Source organism: Sphaeramia orbicularis, chromosome 2 (genome assembly GCF_902148855.1).
Source record: "Sphaeramia orbicularis chromosome 2, fSphaOr1.1, whole genome shotgun sequence".
Classification (NCBI taxonomy): Eukaryota; Metazoa; Chordata; class Actinopteri; order Kurtiformes; family Apogonidae; genus Sphaeramia; species Sphaeramia orbicularis.
The window spans coordinates 26132531-26150519 of NC_043958.1; the positions used below are offsets into that span (position 1 = coordinate 26132531).

Here is a 17989-nt window from a genome sequence, read left to right on the forward strand (position 1 = left end):
ACATTTAAGAAACTACAGAGGCAGACACATGGTATTTTGAGACACAAACCTACATTTTAGATTTGAAATGATAAGACCATCTGTCTGTCAAATTTGTAAAACAAGTATTTCATGTGCCTTTTGTCAGATTTTTGCCTTGGTGTTAGAAATTTAGTTTATGGCAATTGTTGAACTTTTACTTATGGGTCATAGTGGCCTACTATTTCCAAAGATGTATTGAACTGGCATTTTTCCAGACCTAAACCTCACTAAAAACCTCTGAACCATCAAACTGCTAGGCTAAACTACTGCATTTTAAGTAGCATGAAGCACCAGCACCAACAATGTGAAAGACTGGCACAGATGAAACAAATGAAATCTGTAACTGAAAAGGAGGGTTGAGCCATCAAATTTTAATTTCAAAACTACTACTTCTAGATTAAAACAGTTCTCAGTAATTTGAACAATATGAGGTCTGGCATTAGTGCAGCAAATACAGTATAATATAACAACAGTAACTATAAATACTAACACAACTGGTATCTAAACTTTTTCCAGATGTGTATAACACTGGTCGACAACAAATTTATTGTTTAAGTTTTTTGAGCTGATTTAGGATAATTTTGGTGCTGAATCCAAAAATCACATTAATTTTGCAGAATCAGGTCAACTTTCTGAACTATGCTACATATTGGCTTTTTAACATTTTTGCTTACATTCATGGGCATTTTCACATCATATGATACAAATTCTTTCATATTTCTTGCAATAATCGAGTTCTGAAGATTTTACTTTTGCCAATTTATGATTAATGTTTCTTTTCAATATTACAGGTGAATGAAATGGCTTCGACTAGAAGATCTTGCAAAAATAAGCCTGATGTATTCTGCTACATCTGCGGTGAATACACCATTGTACCTAACAGGAATCCTGTTAGAAAATGATTTTTTTTCTCTTAAAACCTATTTTGGGCGAGAACTACAGGGTGGGGAAGCAAAATTTACAATATTTTGAGGCAGGGATTGAAAGACAGTGTATGACCAATTAGTTTATTGAAAGTCATGAGAATTTATTTGCCACAAGAAAATTTACATAATAGAAAATGTTTTTATTCTATGTGTCCTCCTTCTTTCTCAATAACTGCCTTCACACGCTTCCTGAAACTTGCGCAAGTGTTCCTCAAATATTCGGGTGACAACTTCTCCCATTCTTCTTTAATAGTATCTTCCAGACTTTCTCGTAATAGTTTTGCTCATAGACATTCTCTTCTTTCCATTCTAAACAGTCTTTATGGACACTCCAACTATTTTTGAAATCTCCTTTGGTGTGACGAGTGCATTCAGCAAATCACACACTCTGACGTTTGCTTTCCTGATTACTCATATGGGCAAAAGTTTCTGAAAAGGTATGGATAATAGTGTTAGGTATGATTATGACATCAATATATGTTTGGTTTCAAAAAATTGACGTAGTGCCTGCTGAGAAAAACAACTAAATGTTCATTGTAAATTTTGCTTCCCCACCCTGTATATAAAAAATCAACTGATTAAGTCACAAAAATGTAATCAATTTTGTGAGAAGATCAAATTTTTCAAAATCAAATTAGCAAAAAAACCTGACCTGATTGAGAAAAACAGATGTCATTTTTGGATTTAGCGGTGCAAAATGGTCCTAATTCAGTTGAAAAAACCTAGACAACTTGCAAAAAACATTTTTTGTAACCCAGTGTAATTTATGGATTTCAGCATTAATTTAAAAAGGTCAATAAATGCAGGGATTTGTAAACTTACCAATTGGGTTAATGTCAAAGAAGCGCACTGGTGTTCTGAGGATGGAGTTGAACATGCGGTTGTGCAGGGCTTGTGCACATCTCACCAGCACATTGAACAGGAACAAATTCCGCATGAAGCCGAAAATGATAGTGGCTGCAGTCAAACCTGTAAAAACAACCAGCGGCATAGTTGTATTTACAGCGTGGCTGATTCACACAGTATATCCAACACATCAAGATGCTGTGTAGCTCAGCTTTCAGATTACCTGCATAAATACCCAAGAAGAAATCTAAATCAAGCTCTTTAGTGACATTTAGTCCATTTTCAATGATGGTGCCGTTTACATTCAGTTTGTCCTGCTCCTCAGCCCTGAAAAATCAAAGTGGCAAAATTATAAAACCATAAATAAGAATCAGTCCAAGCAGTAAAAACAATGTCACAGGGATTAAAGATCCACATTATAATTTCTTTTACCAGTAAGCCAGCCACCAGTCCTGCATTATGTATGCTCCCTACAAAGAACAATGGGACACTACAACAGGTTAGTACGGTGCTTTCATAAAGAAAAGGAACAGCCAAAAGATGTTATTCAGCAACTATTCAACATCCTTATCATTAATTATTCACATTTATGTGGAGTAAACCCCACATGGTAGGAATGGATACACAAAAAGTTGGCACGATAAAACATTAAATATCATGTCTTGCATTGAAATCTAAGTAAAACTAGCTCTAACAACATTGCCTCCTGTTTTTATGTGTGTTTTCAAGACCATTCAAACTTGTGTTGTTTGGGTTGATTTTAACAGTGTCATATCCATAACATTTAAACAGATTCATGTAACTCAGAGTCCATTTGCATACCTGAGCAAGAAGGTTGGTCACTAAGACAAGCACCAGGACCAGGATACTGGCCCCGGCTCTCAGGTATTTGGCATATAGACCCATTCCGATGGTTCCCTGAGCGCGACTCTCCTCCATGACTGTTTGCACTGGCTCTGCCTGGAAGGACAACACATGGAATTATTACATCCTAATATGAGATAAGATAAGATAAGATAAGATAAGATAAGATAAGATAAGGAGATAAGATGAGATGAGATGAGATAAGATATTGGCTTGAGAGTCTGGTTTTCAACTGGCTCTATATGTAAAGGGTCATGAGATAAATTTTGTTGTGATTTGGCGATATATAAATAAAATTTGATTGATTGATTGATAAGATAAGACTCTCCTGTTCACTGATACCCTGCCTACCTAGGTTTTAATTTTGAGTCTTATATTCAATCTTTCACATTTCAAAAATGTGTAAGAAATCCAAAAATTGAGAGAAAGGCAAACAGAAACAAAAGAAAGTAAAAAAAACCTGTGTGAAATTAGAAAAGAATCGAGTGAATAGTCTTTGAGAAATTGGTTGGACAAATTTTCTAAGATGAAATTTGCAAAAATTTGTAAAAAAAAAAAAAAAAATTAAAAATTAAATTCAGCCATCAAATTGTGCACTGCAACTCTCCTAGTGGTAAAGAACACGTGAAATTGGAAAAAAATCAAAACTGTTATTTGTTGATGCTGAACTAAAAACCTAAGGCTACACTTACACGTAGCCAGGTATTTTGGAAAACTGATATTCCCTAACCCCTCTCCGTTTAAAAAAAAAAAAACCTTGCACAGATGTGACTGTTTTCAGAAACATCTTTGTTTACACAATCCCTTATATTTACACTGTCAAGAGCATGGCAAGCCTGTAGATGGCAGTGTGGTGAGACGATTGAGTACCATTAACCAATCTGAATCCTGAAAAGAATCACAACAAATGTTAACGTCTGTTACCCTTTGCATGATACAATCAAGGTGCGAGGATCATTTGTCTGGACAGATAAAGACGTCGAGCTTTTGTTAAATGATTATAATCAACCAGGCTGCAGGAGAATGTCGACGGGGAGTCGTGCTAGACCACTACCCTAAACGCATCCATAACCATGGCTAAAACTAAATGAACCAAGTCGCAAATGTGATGCAAATGTATTTCCGTTGAAAACTGTGACATCCTTCTGAGAGTTTTTACAAACCATAATTTTGGGTAGGCGTGGCCATCGTCGTCATCTAAACGAAGCACAAATGCAGAGAAAAATCTGTTTTGCCAGATACCCAGCTATGTGTAAACGGAATGTAATATTCAACAGGTTGGATTAGGTTTGTACACATTTTCAAGGTCAAATTCAAGTAATAGTCAGCACTTTTAAGGTCTTTTCAAATTTTTCCAACACATCACCTTATCACTGAGATAAATGCATATCTGCAGGAATACATACTCATGATTTTTTTTTTCCACTTTTTATCACAATGATGTACACTGATTATGTTATAAACATCTAAATTATGTTTCATAATAACAAAAACTTTAGAAATTAAGGAGAACACAAAGTTTTATCCAAAAAAGGAAGAAGCCATTTGGCCTTCTTTAGACACACTAGCACCAAGCCAAGGATTAAGATAAAATTGTAACTGGATGTAACTAATTTTCTTTTTTGACATAAAGTTTTATTTTTCAAAATGTATCACCTCTCTGTAAGTAACTTTGGCTTGCCATCTAAGCTGGCAGTGTTAATATTTAGGATAAATAAATACCTCACATCACAAACTTATAATTGCAAGCACTTTCATGCACTTAAACTGAAATTTAAGCACTTTTCAGACCCTGAAAACACAACATTGAAATTCAGCATTTTCAAGGATTTCAAGCACCCATACAAACCCGGTGGGTTTTATCAGAATATCAAAAGAAGGAGGCAGTCTCAACGTCTGACACGCAGTAAAACAAGCTTTGGCTTTTTTACATGAAATAATTGTAAACAGTATGATGCAACAGTTTTTTCAGACACATTTAAAAAAAAAAAAAAAAAGGAATGTCCTTTGCAGTGACAGCATTTTTTTTTTTTTTAACTTCCCCTGCTGAGGACAAAAATGCACCACTGGGTCTCAAGGTGTGAAGCCATTTCAGACTAAGATGACTGATTTTATATGAACCTGGTAATATGTCTTATTTCTGGCTGAAAGGTACAGGTAAATCAATAGGATGGGTGATGCACAAACCGGTAACTGGTCTCCATCTTTGACCGAGTGCATGGAGGAGGTGTGGGAAAGCACTGAGTTCTGCGACAGAGTTCTGTTGCGGATGGGAGGTCCTGAGGCGGCGGCTGCTGCTCCTCCTCCTCGTCCTTCTTCAGTAGTGAGGTGAAGTCCACTCCAGAGCGCTGCAGCTCTGTGTAACGTCCCCTTTCCGACCATGTGGCCCTGATTTACACAGACAAGTCAAGTCAAGCACATGATGAAAATAAATACCGACAATATAATATTCATCCCAGTTTGAACTCCATTTTTATCAGATTTTTTTTGGCATATTTTGTCCATAAAAACCTAACTTGTCCAACAGTACTGACTTTACCATCTGTTCTATATGTGAGAGAATGTAGTATCATGAATAAAAACTATTATATATGTTTTATTAGATGAAGTCAAAATAAATGAGGCTTGTATTTGAAAAAGAAATAGAAATATGTGTCCAAGAAACTAAAATTATGAAGTAAATGTTTCCTGTTGTCTTTGAGCCTGTTGTTGTGTCCGGTTACTGACACAAACACAGACTGACATGACGCTCTACCCTTTTTTTAGTCCCGTTCTTGATGAATACTTATTGAATAGAGGGTTAACACTGAATCCAAATAAACTAAACTAAAGCTAAGTAAAAAACAAAAACAAAGAGTCAACCTACTAAAATAATTCAAACTAAACCAAAACTGAAAAAACACTTAATCCCAAAAGAAAACAGTTGTGACTTTAGGATTAGGTATTTGATACAAACTTAGGGTACATTACACATCTGTTTTTGTGTTACATGCCACTGGGAACACCTAAACACTTCCCCCTCAAGAATACACAAACCTTAAAAAGTTTATGCTAAAACATTACACTGACCAATTCAAACACAGTCTGAACCCAGTGACCTACACCAGTTTCAGACAGATGTTGGACTGTAAGCAGTATAACTACAGAAAGCTCCCAGAATGTCTTAAAATCCTTTTTTATTTTAACATAAAAACAGAAATCTTTCATTCCTAACATGAAAGTGAAATTTCTGTCCTGCTGGTTGTGCTAGAGCAGGGCTGTCTAACATGTCGTCCGTGGGCCAAAACCGGCTCGCAAAAGGGTCCAATCCAGCCCAAGGAAAGAATTTACAAAGTGTAAAAAATTACACTAAAGACATTAAGAGTCAAGGGTGTTGAACTAGTTTTAGTTCAGGGACTACATTCAGACCAATATAAGTAATATGATAGCATAACCTATAAAAAATGACTTCACATTTTCTTCTGGGTTTAATGTGAAAAAATAAAAACTACATTATGTCATCCAAATTTTTTTTCTTTGCTGTAGTGCAAAAAAAAATTATAACAAATTATGAAAATGTTTACATTAATAACTATCCTTTAACAATAAAATGTGAATAACCTGAACAACACGTCTAAAGAAAATTAAGTGCAAATTTAACAATATTATGCCTGTTGCTAAATGTTCTATGTTGTGCACATGTAAAAATAACAAGTTGAAATTGCAGGTTTTTGTTTTTTTTTTTTATCAGGTTATTCACATCTTTTTATGTTTGGATAATTTGTAAATGCAAATACTTTCATAATTTAATGTTGTTTTTTGTGCTAAAACAAAGAGAAATATTTGGAGTAGTCATTCTTTATAGATTATTATGTTATTATTCTACTGGTCCAGCCCATTGGAGATCAAATTGGGCTGAAAATGAGTCTGAGGGAAAAAAATAATGTTTGAGGTACAAACTAATTGCAGGTTTCACGTGTTCTGTATATAAGAATATGAATACACAGCAACAAAATATGTAATTAACACTTACCTCCTTCAGTACAATGATCTGGTCAGCTGCCTTAAGATACTGTAGCTGGTGTGTGACCAGATACGAGGTTTGTTCCTTAGGAAGCCACAAATACACCTGATCATGGACATACAGAAAATTTGGTGTTAGTTTAGGAAAATTAACACCTTAAGATCATTTATTCTTCTTAACTTTAACTTGTTGCCTCGTTATTCAACATTTTTGCACCTTTGAGTAGTTGCAAAAGCCAAAAACACTGATTAAATCTATAAATAGCATCTGCAGTTTAGTGTAAAACATACAGATTTGGCAACTTTTGGAAATAATAGCTACTAGTATGTAGGATGAACTCGTTAGAGGATGTACATATGCAGAAATCAAGATGACAACGTCACTAATTTGCATGAGAAAACCTCAACTCAGTGTGAAAACTTGTGAGCTGTGCGTGACATTAAATGTAAGTCTGTGCTTGGAAACTATTTGTGCAATAATTCACACTGGTCAATGGGTATATCAGACTGATTCAGCAAACACAAAGGTCATTCCTAGCATGGAGTATGGAGCAAGGAGTATTTACAGAGTTACAAATGTTGAGTAAACCAGAGATATTAGCTCTGCTGTTTGCAGTTTATACTGTTATACACCCATGATCAGACTTTTTTTTTTCATTTTATTTGGCTTTGATTTAATCTCTTGAGTTGATCGAAAATACATTTCCCCTAAAGCAATGAATAAAGTTCATCTCTGTGTCAGTTAATTGGTTTGTGTCTGTTTTACTTTGTTTTTTAATACTTATGCATATTAACCTCCTAAGACCCAAGCAAGTAAAGTTTTGGCTTTTTTACATTAAATAAACGTCTGGTTGGAAACAGCATCATGTTTTCTCAACAGTTTTTCCAGATACAATTTTTTAAATTTCTTTTACGGAATGTCCTTTGCAGAGGACAGTGTTTTTTTTAAGTAAAGCTGTAAAACTCTTGTCTCCTACAAAGACAAAAATGCATTGGTGGGTCTCAGGAGAATAATATAAGTTAAGTTAAGGTCTTAGAGGGTTAAGATGAAATGGGCAAATCTCTATTTGCCTTCCTATTCTTATTACTTTGCTGCCTAATGGTGTGTATGACTGAATATCCAAGGGGAAGAGAGGGAACAGGAAGAGTGGGGCCAATTTCAATTGTCTGCCTGACACTGAAGGCACCACACCTGTTCCTGAATCAGTACCAGTTTCTTTTAAAACATGAAAACCTGGTCTTGTCTCACAAACCAATGGAAGCCAAAATACAAGACCTAATTCACTCTCTAGAACTAAAAAAGAAGCATCTAAACAAATAGGGTAAAAAAATTAGTATTGTGTAACCATGCAGACATGTATACATCTCGTTTCCACCTCCTGTTGTGCTTCGACACTGCCTTTGAAGCAAACGTCCCATAAACACTGAGACCAGAATACATCAGCACTTTCCTGTGTTTCTTTAGTGCACACAGATTCTACGAAACTGACCAAACCCTTTCCTGCTGCTCTACTATTTACACTGCAGATTATGTAGATGTGTTGTGACAGACAGGATAACTTCCATAGGGTGAATGTAAGAGTTTCAGTTTTTTGACAAAGTCTGTTTATCTCCACCCAGGAGTTACCTCTTTAAAACCTGATGTGTCATCACTGACACACCCTTCACACATGCAGTTTGGATGGCTGTAACTCTTTCACTGTTTGTGCAGTTATAAATTCCAACAGTTTCTGAAACCTGAGACATTGCGCTTTATAAATTTTTTTGGGTTATTACAGTAATTTCACTCATGCCTGAACTACAAGCTGGTAAAATAAGCCATTTTAGCAGAATTATAACATGCAGTAAATTGTAAATGACTGTTAGATTTTGAAATTCTAAGTGCTCTGGAAAAATGGCCAAAAGGACTCACTCACAACACATTTTCTAACCTAAGAAAAAGTCCAGACGAACCATTTTAGGCTCAGGGTTTTAAAGGGTTAACTGACACAGTCCAGGGTAAAAACATGAATGTACACATACTTTTCAAACAGATGCCTCCCGACCTCAGCGTCCACAGCACTTAAAGGGTCATCAAGGAGGTAGATGTCAGCATCCTGATACACAGCTCTAAAAACAAAAACATACACAAGCATTAGCATAATAATCAACAGCAGGCCAAAATGTTCAGTTAGTTTTCAGGATGCATTACAGCACTGTCACACCAAGAGATGCAAAGTAGAGATGAGACAAGGATTTATCAGAGTATTTATCAGTGGATGAAGCTGGGAGACAAAGGAATGATCACAGTAGAAATGATACAATAAAGTAGAACACATTGATAGAACCCCGCAGGTGTAATGGGTGCATGCTCCTCGTACCTCGCCAGGTTGACACGAGCCTTCTGTCCCCCACTCAAGGTAGCGCCTCTGTCTCCAATTAGAGTCATATCTCCATCCGGCAGCAGCTCCAGGTCCTGCCAGAAAGCAGGAACTCAGTGAAATCAAACAGAAGACGATGACTCTAATATCTATGAAGACACATTTGTATCCCTTGAGAAGTATTATTAGCCGCTGTGCAGTAAAATTGTTCTTGTCTGTGTTCTACTATTATTATATTTGATGTTTTTGGATCCATAATATATTATATTATATTATATTATTTTACATTAGATTAGATTAGATTAAATAGAACTTAATTGATCCTTTGGGCAGAGCCCTCAAGAAATTGAGGTTCCAATAGCAGCACAACATCAAGTATACACACAAGAAATACCACAAAAAATAGCAACACAATAACTATAAATAAAAAAAAAAAAGTAGTGAAAAATTGCAATTGCACATTGGAAAGTACTAGCGGTACAAAGTAGTACTAATATATATATATATATGTATGTATATATAAATATATATATGTAAAATCACGAGATATGAGACACGAAGGGGATGAAAGCTCTTAAAAGTAACTGTAGCTGTCAAGAGAAGTGGAGCGGCATGGAGTAAAGACACATAAAGAGTTGCTTTTAACATATATAATCCCTCACGTGTGTACTTTGGACTATACTTGAGTAAGAACACATTCCATCTCTATGACAAACGCAGGCCCTCCTCCTCCCAGCACCATCTGATCATTATAATGACACTGTGTCAGCTTAAGCCTGCAATACAGCTGTAATGTTGATTTAAAGGTAAAAAATACACAAACACACACACACACACACGCACACACACATGCAAGCAAGTTTAAAAGATCTTAATTTTTTTTAAGTACAAAATAAGTTCACTTAGATTGACTCATGCAACAGGGCATTTTTGACAAAGAAGTCTAGTGGTTTTGCAGAGCACTTTGGGGCTTCAGTTCAGAGAGGACAAACTTTCATTTGATGTGATATGGATGAGATCCAAAGGGTTTTTCAGAATCAGCTTTGAGAGAGTGACGTCCCAGTGTTTAACCAGTAACTTTTATACTGGTGTTACAAACATTTACACCAGCACTAATGTGTTTCACCACAGCACAGTCATATAATACAGTATACAGCTCGTGTCATACTGACCAGTACATAAGGAAGAAATCATTAATCAAACCGCAGTGACTCAGCTATCATCGCTCCTGTCAAACACATCATGTGAGCTTATTTACAAAGATGGACCCGGTTTATGGTCGACTGATAAGGGACAAATTGTGTACTAGCTCCTAGGCCCAGTCGTGTAACTCACTGACTGACAGGATTTTTACAGTTCAACCTGGTTTAACATCTCTTGTTTATACCATGATATGATTCAGAAACACAGTAATTAAACTGTAACTCTTTTAAACAGTACCTCAACTGTCCAAATAAAAAACTGACTTTGTACTTTAGCTAAACATTGACAGTTTTTAGCTACTTCCATGTAGGACTAATGACTCATGTTTTTTTTATATATACATATCTCACTTCCCTACAATGAAATTGTAACTTTTTTTTTTTTTTTACTATTATTAATATATATGTCATTCAATCACTTGAATAAATTAGTGACGTTGGCAAATGGGTTTTATATATTTTTTAAAATGTTTTCTTTTTCTGTGTTTTCTGCTTTTCTTTCTGTTTTTCTGCTTTTTGTTGTTTCATCTGTTCTTTTTTTTTTTTTTTTTTTTTTTTTTTTACACTGTTTTCCTTGTTGTTTTTTATTTTTACGGTTGTTTGCTGTGTTGTCATGATTTTCCTTTATTTATTTTTTTACTGAGTTTTTTTTTACTGAGTTTGTAACTGTTTTTTGGAGTTCAACCAGGTGCCAAAAAGCAGCTGGACTGATTTGAAAAAAGAGCCCCCAAACAAAAACTACTGGGCCAAAATTCAACACTTGCTGTTGTTCAGTGTGTTCCAGTTCACAGTTCATGTTCAGCATCCTAAATCTCTTACTGATGTACATTCTGAGTGCCTTATTTAGTAAAAACCTGTCAAACTTCAATTCCTCTCTTTGTCTTTTTCTGTTAGTCCACCCTGTTTTGACCCTAAACAAACAGTAAACCACTGAAGGAAAGGAAACACAAGCACATACTCACAGCAGCTTTTATGACACTGAAACATGCAAATTCACAGCAGCTACTTTCACTGAAATAATGTCTCAGGGGTTAAAGGGTTAAAGAACTACAAACAAGCCAGAGTTTTTTTTTCCCTTTCTCAGAAACATAATGGGTTCACTCAGCCCTCACACACCACTAAACTGACATGTGGAGCTGTGACTATGCAAGTTTACAATGCAGTACAGATAATAATAAATGTAATACTCAGAGATATTAACAATGAAAGTAAATTATGGGTGTATTCAGACCTACTTTGTTTGGTCCAGATGGAGCAAAGTTCATTTTCCCAGAAAGTCCAGACTTTTTTTTTTAGGTGTGAATACTACAAGCAACTCTGATTCAAATCAAATAGGCGGACTGTGGGCCATTTCACTTCTGATGTGAATATAACCGGCCTTGAGCCAAAACAAACCAAGAAACCATGCACCTTTTTGTGCTTGATGAGCCACTGTAGCCACTGGAAGTAGCCGAGCCGCAGACAGACGTGGAGCAATGACGAGATTGAATGTCTCATTGACATTTGGTCAGATGCCCATATGACAAAACTGGCTCTGAATGAGCTGTTTTTGACAATTAACATTATTTTCGTAAATTTGTGGTGTAAAAATAGAGTACATATTCCAAAAACAATAACTGCATGTAGGACTATGCAAGTTTGTCTTTTCTGTCATGTCTTTTCTGCCAAATACCAGTGTAGTTCGTCACATGCGTGCTTCTGTTCACAAATTTTGGTGCACTAGGAAAAAGTGCAATGAGGATACAATCCGACCCAAACAAAAAAAGTAAAGTCCGCACTTGATCCGAATCAAATAAGCGGACCGAAGGGCTTTCAAGGTGTGAATACACTCTATGTCTTACCCTCTTTAGAGCACAGGCTCTGAGCACATCGTTCATACTTCTGGGGGATCAGCTCTTCCAAACAGAATGTTACTACGGGATGGTTCCAGGGAAACCCAGGGCTGCTGTGACGCATATGTGAGCTGACCTTGACCTTCAGCACCCCCTTTTCACTGGGCAGCTCTCCGAGGATTGAACTCAGCAGAGACGATCCTGAACATGCAGGCAGAGAAGATGACAACATTCTCAATTTTAATATTTAGATTAGATTACATAGAACCTTATTGATTCTTTGGACAGAGCCTGGGGAAATTGAGGTTCCACTATCAGCACAACACCAAATATATACACAGAAATACCACAAGAAAATAGCAAAACAATAACTATATACAAAAAAAAAAACAGTAGTGAAAAATTGTAATTGCACATTGGAAAGCATTAGTAGAAACAAGTGGCAAAGCAGTAATAATAAAGCAGTAATAATATTAATAATAATAATAATAATAATAAATAATAATAATATAATAATAATAAGAAGAAGAAGAAGAAGAAGAAGCCATGAAAGAACTAAATTACCAACAGCAAGAAAACACACATTGCACACTGGAATAAACAAACTAAACAACATTGTACCATTTAACTAATAAAGTTAAACATTTCTAACTCAGGTAACTAAATAAAACAATTCTAACAGGTTTTTGTTCCAAAAGATGACTGACCTTTCCTGCACCCACAGGTCCAATTACAGCCAACAGCTGCTGAGAGTTCAGAGTGAAAGAAACGTTCTGCAGCGACGGAGCATCTAGACTCTAAAACATAACACATATACAGCATATTTATATTCTATTTAAGTCTGAATTTGCTGTAATATTAGACTGAAATGTGTGTCATGGATGCTGTATTTCAATGAGTGCATCTTTTACGATGACAAGTATCTTTCACCCAGTTACACAGTGAGTACACATAGTTTGCGCTTCTGCCAAGTCAATTCAATGTAATGTGAATGTAATATTATGTGACCTTGTCCCAATAGCACATCAGGTCCTTGATCTCCACAGAGACCTCCTTCTTCTCATCTCCTTAGGCTGCACAATGTGGCTTTGGGAATCTCATCCAGCAGTAAGAACTCCTGAAACAGTTTTAGGCACCAAGATCCAAACGTTATGCAAACATTCCAGTATTACTGACTGAATCGGATTCTTAACCCACACATAACAACTCATAAATTCTGTTACATTTAACTTTTTATTCCCATAGAATGCTGCTCTACTACCACTTATAATTTAGGTATCTGTAAATTGTGTGCCTTGTACATGTTTGTGCTTCATACTATATCTGTTTTAGCAGCCTGTATGTGTGCATTAAATCTACAAAATCAACTAAAGCAAAATTCTCAAGTTGGTGAAATACGATTCAAAATTCTGGAGGTATGTGGAAAATAACAGTTTTAAAATGGCTTTAAAAAATCCAAATAAGATAACATTATAAGACAACTAAATCCAAATTAAACTGATACTCCAACAATAAATGTTTAATAAATAATATAATGTGATCATTTAAAATATTTCACATGAAAAAAAATGCAAAAGATTTGTTTGAAATTTACGGTACACACTTACACCCATCTACTACTTCAAAAACTGAATTAAAATCAAGTTTTGTTGGAAACTGAATGAGTGATAGATTCAATACCTGGATCCTGCGAATGCTGACACGAGCCTCGAACAACTTCTCAATGGCACATGGGAAGAAGAGGGTGCCGGGAGTCGCACAGCGGTGTACAGTGACACCGTTACAAACACTCGGCTGGCTGACATTTTATTCCCCAGGAGAACATAGAGGGTGAAAGTAATGAAGACGATGATTTTGCTGGCACAGAAAAAGGAGGCCATGTTAAGGCCACGCAGGTAGGAGCTTTTCATGATCTTGGAGATCTCCTTCCTAAAATACAAGAGTACAGAAAACTCACACACTGTACCTACTGACCTTGTACCAGTGCATATTCCAATAAAGGCACAATAGAAACTGAAATCACACACTTCACACTTCTACAGGTTTACAAATGCACTGACGTAGTCAGAGGAGGCAGAACCTCACCTGTCACATGAAAAAAAAGTTAAATTAAATTCAAGATTAAGAATGCTTATTGTCATATGTGCACATAACGAAATTTTTCCTTAAAGGTAGTTCTCGGCCACATAAAAAAAGAGAAAATATAAAAACACTCAAGAATATGTACATCAATATAAAATCACTCAAGAATAAATATATCAAGGACTATGTACATTATATATAGAAAAGAAATGTAGAACACAGTATGTACAGACCAGTGCAGTGAACAGTATGTGCCTGTAAGGATGCAAGTGTGTGCAATATTGTGTGCAAATTCGCAAATAAGGTAGTAAATGTAAAAAATAAAATAAATAATAACTAAATAATAAAAAACAAATGAAATAAATGTTGATATTTTTCCAGTGATCTGTACTACAAACATGTGATTCCTATAATTTTGATTATTTTTCAATTCAAAATTGCTGAATTTCCGCATTTCCTGTTAAAAATACAGGGAAGAGAGTTGCGGCGTGGCAGCAGCGAGCTCAGCCTCACCTTGGATTGTGTAATCCCTCACAAACTGTACTTCATCCCAAGGAATTTGAGTGTGTTACTGTCTCTGTATATCACCAATAAAATGGTTTCAAACACTTTGATTATATGTTCTGACGCTCCATAGTCTGAATAATGCATAAAATGTATGTGTGTAACTTACTCAGTCTAGCACAGGGGTCGGCAACCCTGGTCCTACAGAGCCACTATCCTGCATGTTTTAGATGTTTCCTTCTTCCAACACACCTGATGGTCATTACCGGGCTTCTGCAGAGCGTGATGATAGGCTTATCTTTTGAATCAGGTGTGTTGGAAGAGGGATACATCTAAAACATGCAGGATAGTGGCTCTGTAGGATCAGGGTTGCCGACCCCTGGTCTAGCAGATCGATCATTATGCCGCACTATAAAAAAGCACTTGGTGAGGTAGCCAGTACTCCTGCCTCATGGCAGAGGGCGCTCCTGAGCCCACAGGTTCTTGCTACTGCAAGAGCTACAATCTTATTCTATGGTTATAATTAACAAGCCAAGTGCAGCAATTCATTTATTTTTCCTTCTCGCCCGAATATCAAAAATAGAAGATTATCCAGCATAATTTGATTGAAAACTAAATTTTGACCTTAAATGAAATATGTGTCATCTATGTATGTGTAAGGAATGCTGATATGAGATATGAAACATAACCTCTTAACTGTTGCCAATCAAATGGTGAATAGTAACAGTAATAAGATATTAAGATAGTAGTAAGATACTCTTTTGGGTTCATATATTTGTAGATCTGACTCTGAATGAGTCAGCTCCTCAGCAGCCATGACCCTCATTGCACGTCACTGAACAAATGTATGTACTGTATGTACTCTGTCCAAAGAATGTTAAAAATGTCTTCTATGTCTAGTGTGTGTTTATGTCTCAACTCAAAGTTGGACCATGTCTTATGAAAGGCTTATTTCTGTGAGAATCAACAATAAGTAGATGAAAAGACTTATATTTAACATATGCGGAATCCATCATCTAATACTGTCTTTATATGAACCTGGATAGATGGGCAACAGTGTGAAATAACAGTGAGAAGTGCGAGGTGCGTGTCCTTTGGCACAGAGGAATTTGCCCCAGAGGCCATATCTGGTCTAAGATTTATGAAGGGACTGAAACCCCAAACAGGAAATGTCTAAAAGTAGACAGTGAAGTAAACTAACACTGGCACACATATCGTTAGCCTCATAGTATAATTGCCTAAATCATACACTCTGTGGACAAAAGTATTTGGACGCGTTGAATTCAGGTTTAAAATATCTTTGCTTCCAAAATGCTTCGGAGATGTTTTTTTTTCAATCCATGATTATGACTTAAATGTTCAAACTCTAAATTTCTAAAATATTTCTCGTGTTCTGACTGTAAATATTAATTTTCTACCACAACTAACTATCTACCTTCTTCACATCTCACTTAGGAAGAAAAATCTCCATTAAACTTAAGAAAATATTGATGATTATAAATTATTTGGAAAAAAATAATCAAACGCATCATGGCTACAGCTGTAAGATGTCCTGTTCATGCTGATTTGACAAATAAACATCAATAATTATGATATTTATCCCAATATAAAATTATATTATGATATGTGTCATTATTGTTTGTAGCCCAGACCCCGTTAGAAAAGACACACTTGAATTTTCCGATGGCTCTGCCCGAAAGGATCAATAAATTTCTATCTAATGTAATGTAATGTAATGTAATCTATCTAATCCAACCCAACAGGTCCCAATACTTTTCTCCACATAATGTATGACTTTTTAGGCGATTATGCAGTGAGGCTAATGACATGTAATCTATGTACAACTTCATTAAGGCAATGTGAAAAATGGAAGGTTTCTAAAAACGCCTCTTTAAATGCTTCATTTTATATATCTAAAAAAAATACACATTAGACAGAAAATTCATTAACAGAACATTACCTTCTAACGTCAGAGACCAGAGCAGCAATGGTTTCTCCCAGGCGTACATCTTGATGATTCTTATCCCTGACACACTTCGTTCATTGTGCGGATTGCTGCTGTCTGTCAGAACAGCCGTCTTACTCCTAACAGAGACAAAACAGGGACAATACTTTAGTTTGCATACATGTTTGTTCACTGCAGAACCATCATGTGACACAAACATGTAGACAGCATTATTATGAGACATTATAATTAAAAATAAACATTGCTGGACAGTCATAACTTACAGTAATATTGTCACTTTTACTAGTAATGAGGAGTGAAAGGAACTGCATTTTCAAAAAAATTACAGTTAGTAATCCAAGTAACGTGGCGTTATTTGACAAAAAATGACCAACTGAATGATATCTGCACAAATACTATGCAATTTGCGTCTTGATTTTTGCAGAAATGCTATGTTTTTTTGTCCATCAGCCGAGGAGTTGTACAGTGTGTCAAGCAGTTCATAATAGTTTACTGTAAAACTATCACATTTCTAGTTCTGCAAAAGAACTGCAAAAACATATCAAAGGAAAAGAAATAAAAGCAAAAGGAACTCCAACATGTGATGATAAATTGTTCAAGTATGGTGAAAGAGAGACTGCAAACCAGTAAAATGGAAAAAAACATCTGATTAGCATTTTTACTAAAAGGTCCACATAATATATCATTTGATTGACTGAAACTTTTTAAATTAATAATTATTTGTGTTTCTGATGGCTACATATTTATGTAGCCATCAGAAACACAAATAATTATTAATTTAAAAAGTTTCAATACTAGTGAAAAACTGCAGCTCAAAGACAAAAGTGTCAACACTGAATCTTAGAGTTGATTAACTGCCAAGAAATTTTTGTTGTTCAGTTGGTATTTGTATTAGTTATATTTGTTCTATTAATCTGCATTATTGCTTGTTTCCTGACAGAGTATGTTTGTCATAACTTCAGTTTCTATTCTTGTATTAGTGTTATTTCTTAAAAGTCTATCTGGAAATAAAGTCTGCAAATTAGCTAAAGCTTCAAGTTCTTTGCATCTGTTTCCAATTCTTTTAAATAGAGCATTGCCTTTATGCCCTCGCAAAAAACAAAAACAAACACAAACCAAAAAAAACAGACAATAGTGAATGGCTTTCCAGTTCTGTTCCTAAAACAACGTAATGATGGACAGATAGGATGACCGCTATGTCTCCTGTATTATATGTCAGGTGAACAGAGCTGATGATTGTAATTTCAAACTTTATTCAAGACCCTTCAATAGCACAGTGTTAGGGAAAATGTGGGAAAATGTGGGAAAATTGGGGATCACACACACATCTTTTGGGACTACCCAGTGATCCCAGGGTAGTTGGAGACCTAACCGCTGATCTAAA

At 35.7% G+C, this 17989-nt stretch overlaps 1 pseudogene; it reads right to left on the bottom strand.

Annotated features, from left to right (window-relative positions):
• Window positions 1-17989, bottom strand: part of LOC115431658 (multidrug resistance-associated protein 4-like) — a 51364-nt pseudogene that overhangs the window by 14030 nt on the left and 19345 nt on the right.